Raw genomic sequence first — 20,064 nt, 5'->3', positions numbered from 1 at the left:
TTACCAGGTATTCCAGACAAAAGGCAAAATGTATTCCATAGCAGTGTCTTCATGGTTTACAAATGATTGCCAATGTAGTGGAGGTATCTATGGGTAAGACATTAGGTTAGCGTGTGAAAGTTCCCCGGTTGGACCAGACCAGCAGTCTGGTCTCATGGGACAACGCTTTAGATGTTTTTACAGGTATGATAACTAAAAGGTGCGTCATCTAACATCACATTGTCTGCAGTACTATTGTCTTTCGTGTGCTCCTGCTCTACCTGTTAGACTGGTGACTCACTCACCTGAACCCAGGGTTGTGTGCTTTAGGGCACAGATCTGAAAACGTTTTTGCATCGGAAACCAGATTTGAGTGTTTATTGGACGTATCCAGGTAGTCCCTCCCTGTTTCAGTCTGTTTCCTTTAATTTGGTGCTTTATGAACTTAAGGAAGAGGTACCAACCCCAAGACATTCCCTGGTAAAATATAGGTTAAATAAGCGCAATGATGTCACTGCAAAGTCACAACGAGGCAGGGAGTTCCGTCTCTGTCTCTTCACTTGTGTGAGAAAATACTCCCTCGAGAATGTCCAAAGTTGTTGTGCCTTAGAGTGCAGTAATTGTGTGTCCCCGGGGCTATTGACCTCTGCTTGGTTTCAACTGTCATTTTTCACCTGAAAGGCAGAAGACGCTGTGTAATTTTCATAACTCTAATTTATCTGTAAGTCTGACACAATGGTTGGTATTTTAGGAGTTTCAGTTTGACTTCCCTGGCTCCTATAGAAAGTTTTGTTTAAAGTCTATACTTGGTAGGGGTTGTTGTTTATCCGATTGGTATTGACACTGGGGAAACTGTGTACAGCGTAACTACTGAGGACTCTGAAGCTGTAATTAGAGTGTAACACACCCCACCATTCTAGTGGGGCTGTGAAGAGAAGATCAGCAGTCCGGATGAATGAATGGTGTTCCAGTTCCATTCTCTGCTTATATTGTGCGGTAGCCAGAGATTCTAACATTAATTTAATCACATCCCTTTAGTATTATCCCTGGGATCACTATTACAATCATAACCAATTCCACCAAGTTTCCTGAGTCTTTATTCCCTCCTACAAACATGTCTTTTTGTGGTGTGTGTGTGTGTCGGGTTGGGATGACATACCATTCCTACATACAGTACATGCTTAAGTGTGTATTTCGGAGGGAGAGCATGCAATGGATGTGTGCATTCTATACATTGATACTATAGCATAATATCAGATGGTGTTCAAGCCCATGACCATAGACTCTTTCAATGTTTTTGTTTATCTCTTTAGAGTAGCTGTTTCATACGTCTTCAGTTCTTGTCCCTTACTACCCCCATTGCTGATGGACCGTGTATGATGCATTGTCATGTGACACTTCTCTCCCAGGTTAATGTAGCATGAAATGAAGACCTGGTTAATGTAGACATGAAAGACTTAATCAATAAGGTGCGAGGGGATGTGGTATATGGCCAATATAACACTTCTAAAGGCTGTGCCTAAGAACAGCCCTTAGACGTGGTATATTGGCCATATACCACAAACCCCAGAGGTGCCTTATTGCTATTATAAACTGGTTCGTAACGTAATTTAGAGCAGTAAAAATAAATGTTTTGTCATATCCGTGGTATACGGTCTGATATACTACGGGTGTCAGCCAATCACAGTTCAGGGCTCGAACCACCCAGTTTATAATAAAGCTTGAATCCCTGGTCTATGACTTACTGACAGGCATCTTTACGGATCTATCAGTAAAATAGTGCAATATTGAGTTTGTTTGGAAAGAGTGGCCATCAGCGGCAGACATCAATCCCCCTGCTGTGCTTTCAGTGACCTTCTCCCGCTGTTATATTTATAAATGCCAGTGCATCTGTCAGCGTTTTTGCGCTGCCTATTTTGTCTCTGGATTGTGGACAGATTGTGAGTTCATCTCCTGAGGATGTTCTAGGATTCCTGCCCAAATGCAACCGCAGGATCAAAAAATCCCTCAGTGCAGGTGAAACACACACACACACAAACAGTAGCATATCCTTTTCCCTGCCCAAGCAATCTCAGGTTCTATCTCAAGGCCTGTGAATAAAGGTTGTCACGTTCGGAAGATGCCACTGTAGTCATGATTGGAAAACTCAATGATGGCAGGAAAGTTCAGGATTCAGTCATTCCCTGCCAAGAAAACAGCTAGTCCCTGTGTAGCAACAGCAACTCAGAAGTAAACTGTTTTCATAACCTTGCTGTTGTGCCAAAGTGAGAAGAAAAATGCTCAGCTTTCCTCAGCGGTGGACAAAATTGGGAAACTGTTGAAATTGGTACTCTCCTACATTCATGGCTGACCCGCCTGCACGGTAAAGGAATGTCGATGAGACCAGAGAGTGGCTGAGCTCCACAGAACCTCACTGTACCACAGAACCTCACTGTACCACAGAACATTACTATACCACAGAACCTCACTATACCACAGAACCTCACTATACCACAGAACCTCACTATACCACAGAACCTTACTATACCACAGAACCTCACTATACCACAGAACATTACTATACCACAGAGACCTCACTATACCACAGAACCTCACTATACCACAGAACCTCACTATACCACAGAACCTCACTATACCACAGAACATTACTATAGCACAGAACATTACTATACCACAGAACCTCACTATACCACAGAACCCCACTATACCACAGAACATTACGATACCAAAGAACCTCACTATACCACAGAAAATTACTATACCACAGAACATTACTATACCACAGAACCTCACTATACCACACAACCTCACTATACCACAGAACCTCACTATACCACAGAACCTCACTATACCACAGAACATTACTATAGCACAGAACATTACTATACCACAGAACCCCACTATACCACAGAACATTACGATACCAAAGAACCTCACTATACCACAGAAAATTAACATACCACAGAATCTCACTATACCAAGCAACATCACCATACCACAGAATCTCACTATAGCACAGAACATTACTATACCACAGAACCTCACTATACCACAGAACCTCACTATACCACAGAACATTACTATAGCACAGAACATTACTATACCACAGAACCTCACTATACCACAGGACCCCACTATACCACAGAACATTACGATACCAAAGAACCTCACTATACCACAGAATCTCACTATAGCACAGAACATTACTATACCACAGAACCTCACCATACCACAGAACCTCACTATACCACAGAGTTGAACAGTGAATGGCAACAAATTGACAGCCAAAGTGGGAAGGCAGTCAGAAGTATGTTATATAAGTACAGTGCAAGTCAAGACTCCAAAAGTCTAGGCTCAACCTTTGTGACACATAGAATGGAAAAATATGTAGACAAAGTTCAACCAGGAGCCTGCATCGTATTGTATCTGTATCCATCGATCAGCTGCCCCATAACACTATCGCTATGCCCCCAGCGAGCGACTGTGTTCACTCCAGTACTACTGTACTCTCGGGACCTTTCAATGTCGACCACCCCCATACCCTGTCTCGGTTTCCCAGGGGATCCCTCCCAGACACACTCGTACTCTGTTGCTTTTGTCTATTGGCTTATCAACATATTTGTTGTTGTACTAGGTAAACTGGAAAAGAGGGTCTGCAAAAATTACTATAGTGTTTATGGGGAAGTATTCCTGCTGTCCTGAAACGGTTCCTCTTTACAGTTCTGGCTTTTTTCACTGCAACTGAGAACTTCTCCATCCAGCCTCAAGATGAACCATCTCAAGGGACTTCAGATTGGCCAACAACCATAGTAGTTGGGGTTCATAGGGCCCTATAAAATCCTTTTAAATTTCTTCCCAAATTTCATTTTATTATTTCCAGGTTTGTTTCCCCCCTTTTTAAAAAAAGTTATGTATATATTTTTTGCTCTCTAAATCATGCTTTTTAAAGTGGAACATCCAATTTAATTGTTTTTCTAAGTCCACAACAATGCTTAAACCACATCTGAGGACCACTTTTGAAAAAATATTTAGAATTTGGGGTCTTGTTACCCTTTAATTCCAGTCTGCACCAAGCTGGTTAGTGGTGTTTTTGTAGTGCACATATGATGATAGAGTTAGCAAAACAAATAGCCATTGGATTGATAATCATATCCTTCTGCCAGGTAAGCATAGGCTACTTTATAGTTATCATTTTAATTGAGAAGGTTTTTGGGAAAGCCTTTCCATCTACCAGAAGATTTTTCATTAGCAACATCACTAACGGCTACACGAACTGGTAGCTGCTCCGTGCACCACACATACAGGTGGAATTCTCATTGCCTCTTCAGTAAGTTACAGGAAATACGAATCACTGACGCGTTATGTCTTATGATAAACCTGGGCAAACTATTTCATTTTCAATATATTTAGTTGGTTCCCTATTAAGTTTGATATTTTTTTTTAAATATTGCTGAATTACGTTTTGTCTGAATTCCATCCGCATTCTCCGTATCTCGGATATTTCTGTTTTTCAACCAGGCAATAGGGTAGGAGGGATGAAAAAGTGTCGTGGCATCTTTCTGGATACTGTGTACTGTCTGCAACCCTTGGAAGCCCGATTCCTGATGTACTGAGCTCATTGACATGGAATGGGTATGACCTTGGTTTGACAGAGCCAATAGTAATGGAAGACCTGAAACCCGGGACAACTGCTGCAACATTCATAAAGGCTAATCAACCTACAGTTGAAGTCGGAAGTTTACATACACTTAGGTCGGAGACATTAAAACTTGTTTTTCAACCACTCCACAAATTTCTTGTTAACCAACTATAGTTTTCGAAAGTCGGTTAGGACATCTACTTTGTGCATGACACAAGTCATTTTTCCAACAATTGTTTACAGACAGATTATTTCACTTATAATTCACTGTATCACAATTCCAGTGGGTCAGAAGTTTACATGCACTAAGTTGACTGTGCCTTTAAACAGCTTGGAAATTCCAGAAAATGATGTCATGGCTTTAGAAGCTTCTGATAGGCTAATTGACATAATTTGAGTCAATTGGAGGTGTACCTGTGGATGTATTTCAAGGCCTAACTTCTGCCTCTTTGCTTGACATCATGGGAAAATCAAAATAAATCACTCAAGACCTCAGAAAAACAATTGTAGACCTCCACAAGTCTGTTTCATCCTTGGGAGCAATTTCCAAATGCCTGAAGGTACCACGTTCATCTGTACAAACGATAGTACGCAAACACCATGTGACCACGCAGCCGTCATACCGCTGAGGAAGGAGACAACTACTTTGGTGCGAAAAGTGCAAATCAATCCCAGAACAACAGCAAAAGGACCTTGTGAAGATGCTGGAGGAAACAGGTACGCACATATCTATATCCACAGTAAAACAAGTCCTATATCGACATAACCTGAAAGGCCGCTCAGCAAGGAAGAAGCCACTGCTCCAAATAAAAAAGCCAGACTACGGGTTTCAACTGCAGACGGGGACAAAGAATGTACTTTTTGGAGAAATGTGCCCTGGTCCGATGAAATAGAACCGTTTGGCCAAAATGACCATCGTTATGTTTGGAGGAAAAATTGCGAGACTCTCAAGCCGAAGAACACCATCCCAACCGTGAAGCACAGTGGTGGCAGCATCATGTTGTGGGGATGTTTTGCTGCAGGAGGGACTGGTGCACTTCACAAACTAGATGGCATTATGAGGGGGGAAAATTATGTGGATATATTGAAGCAACATCTCAAGACATCAGTCAGGAAGTTAAAGCTTGGACGCAAATGGGTCTTCCAAATGGACAACGACCCCAAGCCTACTTCCAAAGTTGTGGCAAAATGGCTTAAGGACAACAAAGTCAAGGTATTGGAGTGGCCATCACAAAGCCCTGACCTCAATCTTATAGAAAATTTGTGGGCAGAACAGAAGGTGTGTGCGAGCAAGGAGGCCTACATACCTGACTCAGTTACACCAGCTCTGTCAGGAGGAATGGGCCAAAATTCACCCAACTTATTTTGGGAAGCTTGTGGAAGGCTACCCAAAATGTTTGACCCAAGTTAAACAATTTAAAGGCAACGCTACCAAATACTAATTGAGTGTATGTAAACTTCTGACACACTGGGAATGTGATGAAAGAAATAAAAGCTGAAATAAATTATTCTCTCTACTATTATTCTGACATTTCACATTCTTAAAATAAAGTGGTGATCCTAACTGACCTAAGAGAGGAAATTTTACAAGGATTAAAATTCAGGAATTGTGAAAAACAAGAGTTTAAATGTATTTGGCTAAGGTGTATGTAAACTTCTGACTTCAACTGTATATAAACAGACATTCACACAATCATGCATAAACTCCCTCTCTTGCTCTCACACACGTGCACACACACGCACACCTGCAGGCACACGCCTGCACACACGCGCACGCACACACACACACACACATGCAGCAATTTATCTGAATGAGATGTGCAATTATCTCCTGTCATTCAAATCCATCTTTATCTGGTTGTAAATCAAGTAACCTTTTGACAGTTTGATAATGGGATGTTGGTTACCCTGTCAAAGCCACTTTAATACTCTGGGCCAAGAACACAGGAGGGAATACATCCCCCTTTAACTTTATAACCCCCCAAAACAAATTTAAAAAATAATGATAACGACTCTTGAGGAAGATGTTATTTAGTTGGATGCAGTGGCTGGTGCTCTCTGAGGGACTTAAGAGCAGGAAGCTCTCTCTGTTCATTAGAGATACCTACCGCGGAGTGTGGTGACACATAATGGAAATGTGAGAGGTTGCTTAGCAACTGCAGCGTGGATGGACCCCCCCCCGACAATCCCCCTCCCCAGTAAAGTGTTAATGTGACAAGCAGATGAGGAAATTTGTCCAGGGAAGCAAGAAAGTGGGAAGGACGGTGAACGAGGAGGGGTATGGGGTTTGCAGTAGACCACCATCTGTGAGCCAAACCCCACTGTCTCTGTATTGGGAGAGAGAGTGAAAGTTTGTGTGTATTGGGGGTGGGGTTCGAACACCACCAGGGTCAATCAGAATTAGGTCATTGAACAATCGGTTAATGCACATGGCTTTGCATTGAACACAGTGGGCAGTATTGCAGTACATTTACAATGGCCTCAGCTCAAATACCACCATAGTATGTTGGCATGTAACATGTACACTGAACAAAAATATAAATATAAATGCAACATGTAAAGGACCAAATAAATGCAACATAGGACCAACATTTTGTGCACAAATTTGTTTACATCCCTGAGGGAGTTTGCAATTGGCATGCTGACTGCAGGAATGTCCACCAGAGCTGTTGCCAGAGAATTTGTTAATTTCTCTACCATAAGCCTCCTTCGACGTCGTTTTAGAGAATTTGGCAGCCCGTCCAACCGGCCTTACAACCGCAGACCACTTGTAACCACGCCAGCCCAGGACCTCCACATCCGGGTTCTTCACCTACGGGATTGTCAAGGGGTGGGTGCTGAGGAGTATTTCTGTCTAATAAATATTCTGATTGACTGGGCCTGGCACCCAGAGGGTGGCCTCGCTCCTATGCCCTCCCAGGCCCCTGCCCAGTCACGTGGAATCTATAGATTAGGGCCTAACGAATTTACTACAATTGACTGATTTCCTTATATGAACTGTAACTCAGCAATGTCTTTGAAATTGTTACATGTTGTGTTTTTATATTTTGTTCAATAATAAAATGCCAATTAAACTCTTGTTAGAAGTTTCATCCCCCATTGGATGTCTGTGGTTGTTGACCCCTACATTAAAGCGTAGCTAAATTGTGTTTAGTGTCTTGCACCCCGTGCACATATTTAGTCTGGGTATCACATTCTGAGCAGTGGGTCAGATTGTGAGAACACCACAACCAGACACACAGCCAAGCTCCTTATAGCCCCCTCCCACACACACAGTTGGCCTTTCCTCCACGTATGCGGTTCATGTGGCGGGCTGACTGGCAGCTAGGCAAGCATGCAGGCTTCCCTGACCCACATTAGTTTGTCTCAGTGCATGTTTCCAGAAGTGGGAGGGTCTGTGGGGAGAGAGATGGGGAATATGGCTCTGATGGAACATTGAAAAACAATGACTGAAACTGTGGCACTAGTCCTTTTTATTAATGGTGCCCAATCAGCTGAATTGAATTGGATTTAGCTGCTGTCATCTTTGGGTGTAGATGTCATTTGTCCTTTTTAGGAAAGCTCAAATGTTTGTTTGCTTGTCATCTAGCTTTGCATTAGAGGAAAGTATTAGCTTGTGTAGGTGAATTGCTTCATCGTCATTAAAGGCATCCACATACATAGGTTTGGTTTGCTCCTAGCAGAACTCGGGTAGGCGGCACGAATGTCTGCTCGCTTACTCCCAAAAGACCTTCGCTTGAAAAATGCCAATATTACTTCCTCAAAATTTTCAGAATGAATCTTAAGATAAATCAAGAAATCTGTAATTAATTTGGACCTTTCTATAGAGGTCTTGCTTGCAGAATTTTACATCTAACTACGATGTTTGGTGCAGTATTTGTCAGGTGAGAAAATGTGCATGAAAACTATTAGTCTCTCGTTGAATGACAACAAACATTTAATTGAAGAGTCCTGTCCATAATTCCTACTCTTACTAGGAGTAGTTCTGTTGAACAATCACCGACGAAGGGACATAGGTATCGGCTACTGAACTTTGACTTCAAGAAAAATGTTTGCTCAAACAGCCAGAAAAACACAAATGCAATAAAAACATCAACATTTCGTCATAATATATGCACAAACTGTTTAGACTGGGAAGCAGGCGAAAGGCTTTGGTATTCATAATATAATGTTGTGTGTACAAAAAATCATGTTTTCATGAATCAAGGGTAGGTGAGAGTGGAGCCTTTTGTTACATTCGGCATCACTCGTCAAAGGAAATATACTCTTCTTTCTATCAAAGATTTCTACATATATTTCAGGATGTTGTGTATCCCTGGAAACAACCAGAATTCATGTAAACATAGGGGTCTCTTAGCACAACTGTGTACTTTGTTAAACACTTAACATAGACCCTTACCTCTTTAAAAGAAAACGGGTATGTGTTCACGCCAGTGCATATCCACTCACCTCTCTATTACCATGGAAGCCCATTACAAATGCCTACTCTCATAACTGGACCTATAACGCCCATGGTGCTTCAGAAATCTCCATCTCAAGGTCTTGACTGCTGGCGTCACGGGGAGTGCAGTGATGATGGGACGTGCTGAGTCCAGAATATCATATTACCATATAAATCATTGCTCCCCACTTTTGAGATGGGCCCCCTGTTGCTTACTGTCAGCTCCCTCTCTCCTCGTGGCCGCGCAGTAGTCTTCAGCACCGCTCAGTTCCCTCTCTCCTCGTGGCCGCGCAGTAGTCTTCAGCACCACTCAGTTCCCTCTGAAGGTTTTGTTGCTTCAAGGCACAAACCCCAAAACAAAGGCTTCTTCTCTGGTCAGTGGTGGCGCATTGAGACTGAGCTGTTTTTCCTCTTTGCCATTGAAGTGGTGGGGAGATTTGAAGAAAGGAGAATACATAATGCAAGCACTGCAGTTGAACGGTGACTGAACAGTTCTTGTCAAGTGCTTCTCTGCATAATGTTTTCTACTTTTGGCAGAGGGCTACATTCAACAGAGCACAGTATGCAGTAGACCTGTTGACCTAAGTGAGAAATCTTTCTAAACAAACTTACTTTTTTTGTGTGAAATGTGCCCCGAATGGGACGGGAGCAGCTGTCTGCTGCCCTTTTGAACTCTAGACTGGATATGGTGTAAAATACAAGACACCAGACACCTGACATAACAGGTCACTAGGCTTGGGCGGTATCCAGATTGTCATACCTTCATACTGACCTTGTCGTACATGTCGATCCAGAATATCCCAAGCATGCTCAATGGTTGACATGTCTGGTGAGTATGCAGGCCAGGGAAGAACTGGGACATTTTCAGCTTCCAGGAATTGTGTACAGATCCTTGCGACATGGGGCCGTGCATTATCATGCTGAAACGTGAGGTGATGGCGTTGGATGAATGGCACAACAATGGGCCTCAGGATTTTGTCACGGGTCTCCATGCATTAAAATTACCATCGATTTAAAATGCAATTGTGTTCGTTGTCCATAGCTTATGCCTGCCCATACCGTAACCCCCCGCCACCATGGAGCACTCTGTTCACAACGGAGTGCCAAATTCTGTAAAACGATGTTGGAGATGCCTTATGGTAGAGAAATTAACATTTAAATTCTCTGGCAATAGCTCTAGTGGACATTCCTGCAGTCTCCATGATTATTGCACGCGTCATAGAAAACTTGAGACGTCTGTGGCATTGTGTGACAAAACTGCACATTTTAGAGTGGCCTTTTATTTTCCCCAGCACATGGTGCACCAGTGCTGGGGATCATGCTGTTTAATCATATTCTTGATATTCCACACCTGCCAGGTCGATGGATTATCTTGGCAAAGGAGAAATGCTCACTAACATTGATGTATACAAATTTGTACCCAAAATTTGAATTAAATGAACCTTTTGTGTATATGGAACATTTCTGGGATCTTGTATTTAATCTCATGAGACATGAGACCAACACTTTACATGTTGCGTTTATATTTTTGTTCAGTGTTTGCAGGACAGGCATCCCAGCTCATAAAGTTATACAAGTAACTACAAGTGAAGTTTGATTTTGGAAGAAGCTTGACTCTAGATGGCTAACTAGCTACTAAATTAGCAAACCAAATGCACAACTGCAGAGCATTTAGCACATTTTAAACAGTTAACATAATAGTTATAAGAGAACTAGCTGGCAAACATTAAGTTGTGAATTCCATACTGTAACTAGATCACCTAGCGCGTGCTGCACAACAGTGAGTGACTCACAAGGCTCCGGTCTCTCGTGTGCTTGTAAACAAACACCAGATGACTGGGACTAGTGGTAAGCTTCATAATGCAACATTTTTTGACAGGTGAAATGAACAACGCAATCTTTATCACATAATGTATTGCACAAGTTAACTGCAGGTATTTACTTAAAAAGTAGCTGCAAATATTCACATTTATTTAAAAAATACAACTATTGGACAAACCATCTTGTGGCTATATCCAAATACCTCGGTATACGGTATACCGCCCAAGCCTACAGGTCACGTCTCAACCCTTGACCGGGGTCACGTCAACTCTGAACGGGGTCACGTCCTCCCCCTCTGCCTCGTGGGCATTATTCCAGTTTTACCACTCTTAGTTTCTTAGTTTGAATACTCTTTCTTATATCAAAAGTTTCAACTTTAGCTGAAATATTCTAACTTGAACAACAAGGCAACTGAACCAGGGAACCCTGTATCTCCATTAGAGGTTGACCGATTATGATCTTTCAACGCCGATACCGATTATTGGAGGACCCCAAAAAAAGGCCGATACCGATTAATCGGACGATTCTTCTTTTTTTTTCACTTCTTTTTTTCATGTAATTATTATTCTTCTTTTTTTCATGTAATTATTATTCTTCTTTTTTTTTACATTGAATTTTTTTTATTTTTATGTTAAATATTTTTTTACATTTTTATTTATTTGTAATAATGACAATTACAACAATACTGAATGAACACTTATTTTAACTTAAATAATAATACATAAATAAAAATCTATTTAGCCACAAATAAATAATGAAACATGTTCAATTTGGTTTAAATAATGCAAAAACAAAGTGTTAGAGAAGTAAAAGTGCAATATGTGCCATGTAAAAAAGCTAACGTTTGAGTTCCTTGCTCAGAACATGAGAACATATGAAAGCTGGTGGTTCCTTTTAACATGAGACTTCAATATTCCAAGGTAAGAGGTTTTAGGTTGTAGTTGATATAGTGTTTATAGGACTATTTCTCTTTCTATACCATTTGTATTTCATATACCTTTGACTATTGGATGTTCTTATAGGCACTATAGTATTGCCAATGTAACAGTATAGCTTCCGTCCCTCTCCTCGCCCCTACCTGGGCTCGAACCAGGAACACATCGACAACAGCCACACTTGAAACAGTGTTACCCATCGCTCCACAAAAGCCGCGGCCCTTGCAGAGCAAGGGGAATAACTACTCCAAGTCTCAGAGTGAGTGACGTTTGAAACGCTATTAGCGCGCACCCCGCTAACTAGCTAGCCATTTCACATCGGTTAAACCAGCCATTAGGCTGATAGGCTTGAAGTCATAAACAGCGCTGTGCTTGCGAAGAGCTGCTGGCAAAACCCACAAAAGTGCTGTTTGAATGAATGCTAACGAGCCTGCTGCTGCCTACCATCGCTCAGTCAAACTGCTCTATGAAATCATAGACTTAATTATAACATAACACACAGAAATACAAGCCTTTCGTCATTAGTATGGTCGAATCCGGAAACTATCATTTCGAAAACAAAACTGTTTATTATTTCAGTGAAATACGGAACCGTTCGGTATTTTATCTATCGGGTGGCATCCCTAAGTCTAAATATTATTGTTACATTGCACAATCTTCAATGTTATGTCATAATTACGTAAAATTCTGGAAAATGAGTTCGCAATGAGCCAGGCTGCCCAAACTGTTGCATATACCCTGACTCTGCGTGCAATGAACGAGAGAGAAGTGACACAATTTCACCTGGTTAATATTGCCTGCTAACCTGGATTTCTTTTAGCTAAATATGCAGGTTTAAAAATATATACTTCTGTGTATTGATTTTAAGAAAGGCATTGGTGTTTATGGTTAGGTACAGTCGTCCAACGATTGTTTTTTTTCGCAAATGCGCTTTTCTTAAGTCATCCCCCAGCGTTGCATCGATTATATGCAATGCAGGACACGCTAGATAAACTAGTAATATCATCAACCATGTGTAGTTATAACTAGTGATTATGATTGATTGTTTTTTATAAGATAAGTTTAATGCTAGCTAGCAACTTACCTTCAGCTTCTACTGCATTTGCGTAACAGGCATGCTCCTTGTGGAGTCCAATGAGAGGCAGGTGGTTAGAGCGTTGGACTAGTTAACTTTAAGGTTGCAAGAAAGGATCCCCCGAGCTGACAAGGTGAAAATCTGTTGTTCTGCCCCTGAACAAGGCAATTAACCCACCGTTCCTAGGCCGTCATTGAAAATAAGAATGTGTTCTTAACTGACTTGCCTAGTTTAATTAAAATAAAATAAAATTAATCGGCACCCAAAAATACCGATTTCCGATTGTTATGAAAACTTGAAATCGGCCCTAATTAATCGGCCATTCCGATTAATCGGTCGACCTCTAATCTCCATCCATCTTTTTTTCTTTGTCCTTCTGTGTTTTTTTGCTGTCTCTCTCCACTCTAGCACTGCATCTCCCTTAATACTCGAGCCAGCTAAATGCTGACAGTGGTGACGGCACTTTGACAAAGGTAGTAATTCTTTCAGGCGCCTGAATAAAGTGGTGTCCAGGCTTTCCTGTATGGACCAGTCAATGCACAAGGAGCTCAGTGGGCCCAAACTGTTGAAGACGGATGGAGGACATTTTGAAGAGAAAACATTGATCTTATCCATGAGCCTATGGTTGTGCACGTCTTTGATGTACGGCTGTGCGTGTCACCTTGCATGCACGCTGTGTGTGTGTGTGTGTGTGTGTGTGATTAAGAGCGTGAGTGCACGCACATGGGAGATGCTGTAGTCGTGTGACTCCCAGCCTCACCCCCTCATCTGTTCCCAGTTGGTGGCAAATTAATTCCAGGTGATCCCAACATCCTTCCCAACTCCCAAGGTTGTTTCACCAAGAATTCAATCTCCCTACAGAATTCTGCAACCTATCCAGATTGCTCACTTCCTGCACTGAGATATAATATTTATACTGAAATTGAAGCGGCTATTACAGGGTACACTTGGTGGTCTCCATCTCAAATGTCACCTTCCTTGCCCACCCTGGTAGATGGAAACTTCAGGGGTAATAAAGATAATTCATGCCTGCCTAATTAAATGTATAATTCAGTGAAATGATGTATTATATATTTTACTGAACTATCAGTTCTCAGACTAGGTGATGTTCTGTTATTCCCTGTAGCTCATAATGGCTCTTTCCAGAAAATTCCCCAGAAACCTCCCATCAACGGTTTCTACTGAAAAGAGGAAATGTTGTTTTGCCATGACGTACTCCTATTCATAAATACTTTTCAGCAGGCGAGGATATTCTTTCAGCATGCCGTGTTAGCATCTACCCATATGTCAAACACCTGGAGAGGGAGTGAAAACAGTGAAAGTAGATTTGCTTAGTTGTTGAACACATTCTCCTGTCTAGCTAGTTATTCTGTCAGCTCCTAGTTGAGCAAAGTACAACGGTACATCTCCAGTGAATCCTTTTTCTGGGCAGTTTTCTTGACTTCATTCCAGGTGGTTCCTGGCTTCCTTATCTCTTCATTGGTCCTTCTCAGTGTTTTTTTCTTGTCCAAGACTTAATATCGCTGTGTGGTCAACATGTTAACAAAATACTATCTCTATATCAAATATTGAGGACGCTGCTACCTCAAATCATATGGCACCCTCTCTAACACACCACTGTGTGCCAGCCAGGCACTGTCAGACCAGCCGGCACCCTTCCAATCTGTGGCACCTCCAAGTGGCTGTGAAGGAGATTGGAGATGAACAGTGACACCATAATCTGTAACCACTATGTCCTCAGAAGGCAGCACCACTAGACAGCAGCAGTTTGGCCTAGAAATTAAACTGAGTTTGCAATTATCCGGTGTGCAGTTATTGACCTTTGGCTCTGTTTGCTTTGCGCGTGCGTGGGCTTACAGTACTCCTGTTTGTCTTTCATGTATTTGACCTCTGGAGTGAGTGAATGATGCAGATCAGGCTGTTGCTTAGCGGCAGCAAGCAGATGTAACTGATGGCTGTCTCCACATCCCTGTGTATATTTAGCAGGAGGTCCTGTGGAGAGGCTACATGGTGTCATGGTCATCCGTGGCTCTGGCACGTACAGTGCCCTCTGTCGTGGTACACAAACCCACTGGTGTGTCCTTGAACTGACTCATCTTTTTCCACTATTTTAATTAAAGACACTGTCATTAATCAGCTGTGATGATTGCAGGTACCACCCTCTCCTGTAGTAACTTGGAAGATGAATTGAACTGTGTTAGAAGTGTAGCCATCTATCCTCTGTTTTCTCCCCTTCTCAATATTTTCAGGTGGACTCAAATGGACTAAAAAGTTAGACAATTAGTGCTATGTTTTATAAATGATCCACACATTTTCACTGTGCATTTAATGAGCTAGCTAGCTAGAGCAAGGTTGTGTCTACATTTGCTACAAGGTTTAGCTGGCTAGTTAGCTACAGTAGTTAGCTACTGCCATCAGTTGTTGTGTTAACATATTTTGCTCGTTCCACTGTTTGTATACTGGCACTTGAATATTGTGCAGGAAAAGGGAATCCAGACACAGTGTGGACACGGTAAACCCATTTAATTGTAGGTTTAGACTCATGACGCGTTCTGAATTCCATGATCAGAACTCTGTGATCAGAATACTAAAGCTGCATGAACTGTCATGTCTAGCTAGACATGGCCCAAATACATATCTGATCTTCAAACACAGAAGGGGTTTGGGTTTGGGGCTTTCATCTCTGTGCTGCTAGTTGCTTACAGGTTTGCAACAGATAAATCATGTTCTCTCCAGCTACTCTTGCTCTCCTCCTGTTCCTCCTGTAAATCTTTGCATCCTGTGTTTCCTGTGGTCCCGTATTACACTAATTCATTTGTCCGCTGGCACATCCGCCATCCATACACTCAAAGAAAATTGATTATCATCACGCAATATGTGTCAGCACACCACATGCCTGTGCCAACTGACCTACACCTTACAGCATGTGTTCTGTCTGTGCTATAGAACTCTACATTTGCTGACAATGGCTGTCGCTCCCCTAGTTTTTTGCTTTGTTTGCTCTTCCCAGCTCTCTCCCTCCCTCCCTCCCTCGCTCCTTCCCTCTCTCTCTGCGGATGGGGGAGAAATGAACATGCCGAGTCTGTGGGTTTGGTTTTTATCAGGTCAGCAAGCTGTGGGGCGGCTCTGCGGCTCTGTCGGCAGCAGCTCGTATTCTCCGATATGAGTTCATGTCTCCAGTGAGGTGGGGGAGGAGGGGCGAGAAGGAGGGTTGAGGAGGAACGTGAGGCTGCGTTGGGATCTCGGGGCGCTACTATATTGTAGGTGTCAGGGAGGAGGTGGACCTCTGTTACTACACTTTACAGTCTATTGTTTCGTAGTTCTGTTATTTTATGCTATGGAGTCATATAGAACAAGCACTGTTGTGTAACATTCAGTTCTATCAGGCTATTTCTTTGGCTGAGTAAGTGATTTCTGTTTAGTGATTCGGATACAGTACAGATGTACATAGGGCCTGCTACACTCAAGGTCACAACGATTGTAATATAGGTAGCGTCTGAAACCGTAATCAGTAACATTACAGCTGCTAGTTCACACCACAGCCAGACTTTTCCTTGTCAGACAAGGGTTTCGAACCAGCAACCCTCTGTACTCTGGTCCGCATGTCTAACCCCAAATGAGTTGGATGGAGCATAGTAGTAACTCCAGCATGATGCAGGCAACACCAAGTATGTGAGTCCAGGACTGGCTACATATACTGTACCAATTGACTTTGTCTAGAACGTATTCTAAAATAAAATAAATGTGTGCTCACCGTCTCTAGATCTGTGACTGTCTGTAGTCTAGTGGGCTAAGTAGCTGTTACAGCAGACTATTCCTGCCGACCACAGTGCTGGCCCGGGAGACTTGCATATAGAGCTAGAGGCTACTTATAACCCGGGAGGAAATTCCAGTGAGAGAGCGAGAACCCACTCGCATTCCTCCCCCTGGTCATGGAGAGAGAGGTTGGAGTCTCCAAGACAAAACAGAGGGAATTTCAGATGGTGCCTCAGTAGGAATTTTCACAATGGGTTTTCCTTTAGTCACAATTGGATGAAGGAGAGGGTGAAATTGAGCCAAACTCACATCAACACCAATATCCCAGAAACCCGAGACCCACTCCAATTTGTATACCGCCCAAACAGATCCACAGATGATGCATTCTCTATTGCACTCCACACTGCCCTTTTCCACCTGGACAAAAGGAACACCTACGTGAGAATGCTATTCATTGACTACAGCTCAGTGTTCAACACCATAGTGCCCTCAAAGCTCATCACTAAGCTAAGGACCCTGGGGCTAAACACCTCCTTCTGCAACTGGATCCTGGACTTCCTGAAAAGGCCACCCCCAGGTAGTGAGGGTAGGTAACATCACCTCCGCCACGCTCATCCTCAACACGGGTTCTCCTCAGGGATGCGTGCTCAGTCCCCTCCTGTGCTCCCTGTTCGCCCTTGTCCTAGTGGCCAGGCACGACTCCAACACCATCATTAGGTTTGCCGACGACACAACAGTGGTATGCCTGATCACCGACAACGATGAGACAGCCTATAGGAAGGAGAGAGACCTGGCCATGTGGTGCCAGGATAACCACCTCTCCCACAATGTGATCAAGACAAAGGAGATGATTGTGGACTACAGGAAAAGGAGGACTGAACACATCCCCATTCTCATCAACGGGACTGTAGTGGAGCAGGTTGAGAGCTTCAAGTTCCTTGGTGTCCACATCACCAACAAACTATCATGATCAAAACTAGAGGTCGACCGATTATGATTTTTCTATGCCGATACTGATTATTGGAGGACCAAAAAAGCCGATACTGATTAATCGGCCGATTCTTTAAATAAATAAACATGTTTTTTGTAATAATGACAATTACAACAATACTGAATGAACACTTATTTGAACTTGCATCAATAAAATCAATTTAGCCTCAAGTAAATAATGGAACATGTTCAATTTGGTTTAAATAATGCAAAAACAAAGTGTTGGAGAAGAAAGTAAAAGTGCAATATATGCTATGTAAGAAAGCTAACGTTTCAGTTCCTTGCTCAGAACATGAGAAAGTATGAAAGCTGGTGGTTCCTTTTAACATGAGTCTTCAATATTCCCAGGTAAGAAGTTTTAGGTTGTAGTTATTATAGGAATTATAAGACTATTTTCCTCTATACCATTTGTATTTCATTAACCTTTGACTATTGGATGTTCTTATAGGCACTTTAGTATTGCCAGTGTAACAGTATAGCTTCCGTCCCTCTCCTCGCTCCTCCCTGGGCTCGAACCAGCAACACAACGACAACAGCCACCATCGAAGCAGCGTTACCCATGCAGAGCAAGGGAAACAACTACTAGAACGCTCAGAGCGAGTGACGTTTGAAACGCTATTAGCGTGCGCTAACTAGCTAGCCATTTCACTTCGGTTACACCAGCCTCATCTCGGTAGTTGATAGGCTTGAAGTCATAAACAGCGCAATGCTTGATGCACAACGAAGAGCTGCTGGCAAAACACACTAAAGTTCTTTTTGAATGAATGTTTACGCGCCTGCTTCTGCCTACCACCGCTCAGTCAGATACTTAGATACTTGTATGCTCAGTCAGATTATATGCAATGCAGGGCACGCTAGATAATATCTAGTAATATCATCAACCATGTGTAGTTAACTCTTGATTATGATTGTTTTTTATAAGATAAGTTAATGCAAGATAGCAACTTACCTTGGCTTACTGCATTCGCATAACAGGCAGTCTCCTTGTGGAGGTCGTTATTGCGTTGGACTAGTTAACTAAGGTTGCAAGATTGGATCCCCCGAGCTGACAAGGTAAAAATCTGTTGTTCTGCCCCTGAACAAACCATTCCTAGGCCATCATTGAAAGTAAGAATGTGTTCTTAACTGACTTGCCTAGTTAAATAAAGGTATAAAAAATAGGCAAATGGGAGCCCAAAAATACCGATTTACGATTATGAAAACTTGAAATCTGCCCTAATTAATCGTCCATTCCGATTAATCGATCGACCGCTAATCCAAACACACCTAGACAGTTGTGAAGAGGGCACGACAAAACCTATTCCCCCCCACCCTAGTCATAGACTGTTCTTTCTGTGCCAAGTCTAGGTTCGAAAGGCTTCCTAACAGCTCCTACCCCCAAGCCATAAGACTCCTGAACAGCTAATCAAATTGTCCCCTCCCGCCCACTCCCTCTTTTAAGCTGCTGCTACTCTGTTTATTATCTACGCATAGTCACTTTAACTCTACCTACATATACATAAACTCAGCAAAAACAGAAACGTCCTCTCACCGTCAACTGCATTTATTTTCAGCAAACTTAACGTGTAAATATTTGTATGAACATAACAAGATTCAACAGCTGAGACATAAATTTAACAAGTTCCACAGACATGTGACTAACAGAAATTGAATAATGTGTCCCTGAACAAAGGGGTCGTCAAAATGTCCAAATCAAATGTAACAGTCAGTATCTGGTGTGGCCACCAGCTGCATTAAGTACTGCAGTGCATCTCCTCATGGACTGCACCCAATTTTCCAGTTCTTGCTGTGAGATGTTCCACCACTCTTCCACCAAGGCATCTGCAAGTTCACAGACATTTCTGGGGGGAATGGCCCTAGCCCTCACCCTCCGATCCAACAGGTCCCAGACGTGCTCAATGGGATTGAGATCCGGGCTCTTTGTTGGCCATGGCAGAACACTGACATTCCTATCTTGCAGGAAATCACGCACAGAACGAGCAGTATAGCTGGTGGCATTGTCATGCTGGAGGGTCATGTCAGGATGAGCCTGCAGGAAGGGTACCACATGAGGGAGGAGGATGTCTTCCCTGTAACGCACAGCGTTGAGATTGCCTGCAATGACAACAAGCTCAGTCCGATGATGCTGTAACACCTGGCCCCAGACCATGACGGACCCTCCACCTCCAAATCGATCCCGCTCCAGTGTATAGACCTCGGTGTAACGCTCATTCCTTCAACGATATACGAGAATCTGACCATCACCCCTGGTGAGACAAAACGTTGACTCGTCAGTGTTGAGCACTTTTTGCCAGTTCTGCCTGGTCCAACGACGGTGGGTTTGCCCATCGGCCACATTGTTGCCGGTGCTGTTTGGTAAGGACCTGCCTTACAACAGGCATACAAGCCCTCAGTCCAGCCTCTCTCAGCATATTGTGGACAGTCTGAG

At 42.7% G+C, this 20,064-nt stretch overlaps 1 protein-coding gene across 2 annotated transcripts in view; it reads left to right on the top strand.

Moving 5' to 3' along the window:
- Positions 1-20,064, top strand: part of LOC115118992 (multiple epidermal growth factor-like domains protein 9) — a 98,002-nt gene that overhangs the window by 10,390 nt on the left and 67,548 nt on the right. The gene's annotated exons all lie outside the window — the stretch shown is intronic.

This window comes from Oncorhynchus nerka, linkage group LG4 (genome assembly GCF_034236695.1).
Source record: "Oncorhynchus nerka isolate Pitt River linkage group LG4, Oner_Uvic_2.0, whole genome shotgun sequence".
NCBI lineage: Eukaryota > Metazoa > Chordata > Actinopteri > Salmoniformes > Salmonidae > Oncorhynchus > Oncorhynchus nerka.
This window is presented reverse-complemented; position numbering and strand designations above follow the sequence as displayed.